The 6,000-nt window shown below is 34.9% G+C and overlaps 1 long non-coding RNA gene across 1 annotated transcript in view; it reads right to left on the reverse strand.

The window, feature by feature from the left end:
- Positions 1–4,074: 4,074 nt before the first annotated feature.
- LOC306991867 overlaps positions 4,075–6,000 on the reverse strand; it is a 21,914-nt gene continuing 19,988 nt past the window's right edge. Inside the window, exon 4 of the long non-coding RNA XR_013796177.1 lies at positions 4,075–5,396. This is a non-coding gene — a long non-coding RNA (uncharacterized lncRNA). The remainder of the gene's footprint in view (positions 5,397–6,000) is intronic.

A 6,000-nucleotide genomic window follows, 5' to 3' on the forward strand; every position in this document is an offset into this window, starting at 1 on the left:
CAAAGGAAAAATACATCTTCCAATTACTAATAAAAAATACTAATATAATATAATATATAATACATTTTGTACTATAAGTTTTTCTTATTTGGCCTACTTTAAAGGAAAAAAAGTAATTCATTTCGACATTCCTCAATTAATAGAAAAAATACTAACATAACATAACCTAACCTAACCTAACCTAACCTAACATAACCTAACATAACCTAACCTAACCTAACCTAACATAACCTAACATAACAACCTAACCTAACATAACATAACATAACCTAACATAACATAACAACCTAACCTAACCTAACCTAACCTAACACAACATAACCTAACCTAACCTAACCTAACCTAACATAACCTAACATAACATAACATAACCTAACATAACATAACATAACATAACCTAACATAACCTAACCTAACCTAACCTAACATAACATAACATAACCTAACATAACATAACCTAACCTAACCTAACCTAACCTAACCTAACATAACCTAACCTAACCTAACAACCTAACCTAACCTAACCTAACCTAACATAACATAACCTAACATAACCTAACCTAACATAACCTAACATAACATAACATAACCTAACATAACATAACATAACATAACCTAACCTAACCTAACATAACCTAACCTAACCTAACATAACCTAACATAACATAACATAACCTAACATAACATAACATAACCTAACCTAACCTAACCTAACCTAACATAACATAACCTAACCTAACCTAACATAACCTAACATAACATAACCTAACCTAACCTAACCTAACATAACCTAACATAACATAACATAACATAACCTAACCTAACATAACATAACATAACATAACCTAACCTAACCTAACCTAACCTAACCTAACCTAACCTAACATAACATAACATAACATAACCTAACCTAACCTAACATAACATAACATAACATAACATAACATAACATAACATATAACATGTCATGTTATAACATAAGTTTTTCTTGTTTGGCCTCTTGGAGATTAAAAAGAAAAAAAAATCAAATAAAATTTGACTTATCCCTTAATTAATCATTTTAAAAAAATTATTACGGTATAATATTATAATTTTTTTTTAAATAAAAATGGTGAAATACTATGCACAATTAATAAAGAATTATAAAAGTCTGTACACTAATGTTTCATTTTTGTAGTTATGCACCATTTTTTTTTACGTTTATCCCATAAAATAATTGTAAAATTTGAATTTTATTGTAGGGGATGAATGAGGGATGAATCAGAATATATGGTAATCAAGAACTTCACTATTGAACTTCTTCAGTCAGTGTATCTCGAGTGCTTCATATACAAATGGTCCATATGATATAGTTAAAGTCCCTCTTACAAAATATCATATTTCCTTATTGCTTTGTTCCGCGATGACAAAGAAATTCCTCATCTAACCCTTTATTCAGCACGTCTGAACCAAAAGAAATGAGTGTGTCACGCTAGAATTGCCATCATTCTCCTGCAATAAAAGGGGCCGGTGTCAGAGATGGGCTTCTGTAAAGACCCAGACGGTGTGTGTAATTTGACTAATGGCTTCTTCCCGGTCACAATCTGCATCTTTCGCTCCTACATGAGGAACACAATTAAACATCCAGAGCAAAAAATGTCAAGGCCAATATCGTTATTTCAGTGTATTCCCTCAGATCAGTGTGTGTGATCGCATGATTGAGGCAGTGGAGAGGAAGGCAACACGCATCCCATGATGCATCTGTCTCTGAATGGAGCGTATTTACTTTCTTTCACTCATTTTTCTTGTGCGCAGCAGGAGATGAATTACCCGGGGAATGGAGTGTTTTTCTTCTCCCGCGTGGAGTTTGACAGACGACACACACACACACACACACACACACACACACACACACACACACACACACACACACACACACACACACACACACACACACACACACACACACAGGCTGATCGCGAGGTCTGAAAGACTTCCTCCAGAGAATCTCAAACGCAGAACGAGAGTGTGTGTGTGTGTGTGTGTGCTCCGGGAAAACAATGCGTTTGTTTGCTGTGTTTGTGTTTTCTCAGCCCTGCTATATCGGTGTGAGATTACAAAGGCCGCACGCATGAGAAGACAGCAAAGGACATCATCGCGACGCAAACGCTTGAATAAAACCGATGAACTGAATGCCAATCTTTTATTTCCATAGACATTCGCAGAGAGCCTTACAGAAGAAAACAAACTAGAAAAATGAGAATATTGTGCAAAAGTTCATTTATTTCAGTAATGCAACTTAAAAGGTGAAACTAATATATTATATAGACTCATTACATGCAAAGTGAGATATTTCAAGCCTTTATTTGTTATAATTTTGATGATTATGGCTTATGAAAACCCCAAATTCAAAATTAGAATATTGTGAAAAGGTTTTCATAAGCTGTAAGCCATAATCATCAAAATTATAACAAATAAAGGCTTAAAATATCTCACTTTGCATGTAATGAGTCTATATAATATATTAGTTTCACCTTTTAAGTTGAATTACTGAAATAAATGAACTTTTGCACCATATTCAAATTTTTCCAGTTTCGCCTGTAAGTGGGAATTGAACACATGACCTTGTGTTGCTAGCACCGGCTAGCTAAAGCAACATCAAAACATATTCAGATAATATCATAGCAGACCAACATAAAAAGCCACATGATAAACAACTGAAGATGTCTATCCAAAATTTAATTTAAACGCCTCGCACCAACTTGAGGTGTTCTGCTGGCAAACATCGGCCCAAATCTCTGTTTGTTTTGTCATTCAAATATATGAATATAATAAGCGCAGACTAGTTGCATCAGCTGATCCATGTGTGCTTTGTGAAGTGAGTTATTCCTCATTTCCAGTCCTCTGGCTGTCATGTATCCAGCGCTTTGATGATAAAGTCATTATCTCCTCCTCTATTCAAAGCCTGTCACACCTCAGCTCAGCAATTAATTTCCTCAGCGCACACGCATACATTTATTTGTCAATTTCCATTCAGAATTGTGAATTCCACCAAAGACCGAGTGTCATTCTAAACGCATTTGATACTCCATCAACAAAGCGCGACGGTTTGATGTTAAAATGACGCCGTGCGAACAAGAAAGGACGGACGCGCGTGACAGCGTGTTATATCCGACATTACAGGACGGCTTCTGCTTAATCTACATGTTTGTCTCTGTAAATTATTCACTACTGTCAAACCCTCAAAGTGGATCTCCAGCTAATCTAACTTAAACTGATATTTGGCATCTCATCCTAATAAATAAATTAATGCAATTCCCAAACGAGACGCGTGACAGACGCGCGCGACGCTCCTTTAGCTGTAACATCCACAGCAAGCGTGTTCTTTTTACAAGTCTAACATGCCAGACAACTCGGTCTGCTGTGAAGTGATCTATGCATTTGCACCGTTTTCCCAAACGTGCACGCACTGTATAGCCTATATAGCTTCAAACTCCAAACTATTAGTGTTTTAAATGCATGTAAGAATAACTCCAGTGCATGAAACTCGCTTTGAGAGAATAAAAAGGGACACTGAGAAATAATTTGGAGAAGCTTCTAATATCAAATAAACAACCATGCATACCAAACATAGACTATTTAGATGAAAACTAACAGAGGGGGTTATAGAAGTAAAGTATTAGCCACTAAATCGATGGTTATAAAAGCACGATGATTAGATTACCTTCAGGCGTCGGTTAGGAGTCGTTCACTCGCAGCGTGTTGTGTGTGTTTTTGGACTGGCAGAAACAGATTTAAACCACACGGTGGCGCTCTCAACCACAGATTGTTCAAAGGCAAGCGTACACTGCACTGTGTGCATTCTCAGACATGACGTGCAGTAAACAAACAGAATACTGGAAGGAATAGCCTATGCCTACTGTATGTATCCCACAATGCAACGCAACTTTCATGCATTTGAACTGGAGCAATAATAAATCTGTCTTTAACCCGTGATTTGAAAGTTAAGAAATTGGAATTGCAACTAGCAATTAGATACCACACTATAAATTAAACATGCAACATGCAAAAAATGCAAAACCGCTCAATGGTTCTCAGTTTTAAAGAACACTTTATGCCAGAAATGTTTTATATAAGGTAAAAAGTCTTAAATGATTGCATAATAATTTCATGTTTGATGGAATATTTAAAATGTTTCTAGTGATAAAGTGTGTTTATGTGCTGATTAATAAATAAAATTGAATTAAAACTTAAAATTAAGTCCATAAAGTGATCCCATGGGAACCCTTTTCATCTGAGAGTGATTTCAACATTTTGTGCAATGTTTCACATTCTGTATTTAAGAAACAATATGTAGTTTACAGTAAATAGAAGTCTATACTTAAAGTAGTATGCATAATTTTCCATTTGAACATAATTTTCAACTTGAACAGAAATAAAATATGGCATACGATGCCTTTTCAGTGCTAGATAAAGATATTCATACATGATTTGTTTCAGAGAGCTAGAATAATTATTACTTAAAAAGTCAGAATTGACATACAAAGTTGAAATTATTAATTATGTTGAAATTATGACTTAAAAGTCATAATTATGAGATAAATCGAAATTGACATAATAATTATGACTCACCAGAGCATGATTTTTTTCTTATCTGGTGGTAATGGGATTCCATAAATTGACATACCTATTCAAAATTATGACTTAAAATAAGTTGACCTATAAGAAATAAGTTGTAATTGACATAAAATGTCGATTTTGACAAAGTCATAATTTATTTATTTATTATGATGTAAGTTTTTACTTTTTCTCTCATAATTATGACTTAAGCATAATTTAGACTTTTTATGTCATATATGACTGACCAAAGCATGACTTTTCTTCTTATCTGGCTGAAATGGGCACCCATGACATACTTAGTCACAATCATGATTTAAAAAGTCTAAATTGACATAGAAAGTCATTGACATCAATTTTGACTTTTTATATGATAATTGACTTCAAGTCATAATTTCAAGTTTTTAAGTCATAATTTTGACTTTTTAAGTCATTATTTCTACTTTTCATTACTTTATTTTTTTTTAAGTCAAAATTTAAACTTTTCACCCCATAATTATGACTTTAGAGCATGATTTTTTCCATAAATGGGCTTCCATATAGAAATATGCATAGAATGAAACAAAGAGCCTATAGAAAAGCAGATGCTGGGCAGATTTGAGAGTTGCTGATGGGTATAGTAAGTTCTTCAATGGCAGTCATTATGCGTGGCTATATTTTGATCAGTCTTTTAGGGTCTTGAAGAAGACTTGCGTCTTGAGTTATTGCTCATTCAGATGTATTGTGTCCTCAGGCCTCACGGAGCGCGCTCACTGCTGCTTTTGCTGCCGTATCATCATTACATTGGGGATTTACAGCTCCTGTCAGGTAGGAGACACAAGGGTTATGAAGGGCTTATTTTAGAGCAGCGTGTCACTCACTGTTTACATCTCTCTCTCTCTCTCTCTCTCTCTCTCTCTCCTCTACTTATCATGAACGATGCACACCCCATCCATCTGACTTTATTATAGCGGCTCCTGAATATGCAAAGCTCGTCTCAAATGAGACGCATCTATCTTGTGTCATATTGCCCTGCCTGCTCTCAGAGCCGGGATATCTGTAGATATTAAGGCTTTGCCATAAATTGAACTTTTTTAATAAAACATTTACAGTGTCTGCTATTTTAAGGCTAGCCTTGGAAATACGATATACAGTGAGCAAATATTAATTTGAATGGACTGAAACCAGTAAGCCTAAATACCGGCAGGATAAACATGAAATAACACATTGAGCTCCACTAGATTTCATTATTTGTTTGTAATGTTTTTCCTTTTGAATTAGATTGTTTTATGTTGCTATGGTTACCAGGGTGTTGCTTTATGGTTACCAGTGTCTTTATATATGGTTACCAAGGTCTTCTTACGTGGTTGCTAAGGTTACCAGGAACTTTCTATGTGGTTGCCAGGGAGTTGCTATGTGGTTACC

Source organism: Phoxinus phoxinus (genome assembly GCF_949152265.1).
Source record: "Phoxinus phoxinus genome assembly, chromosome: 23".
NCBI lineage: Eukaryota > Metazoa > Chordata > Actinopteri > Cypriniformes > Leuciscidae > Phoxinus > Phoxinus phoxinus.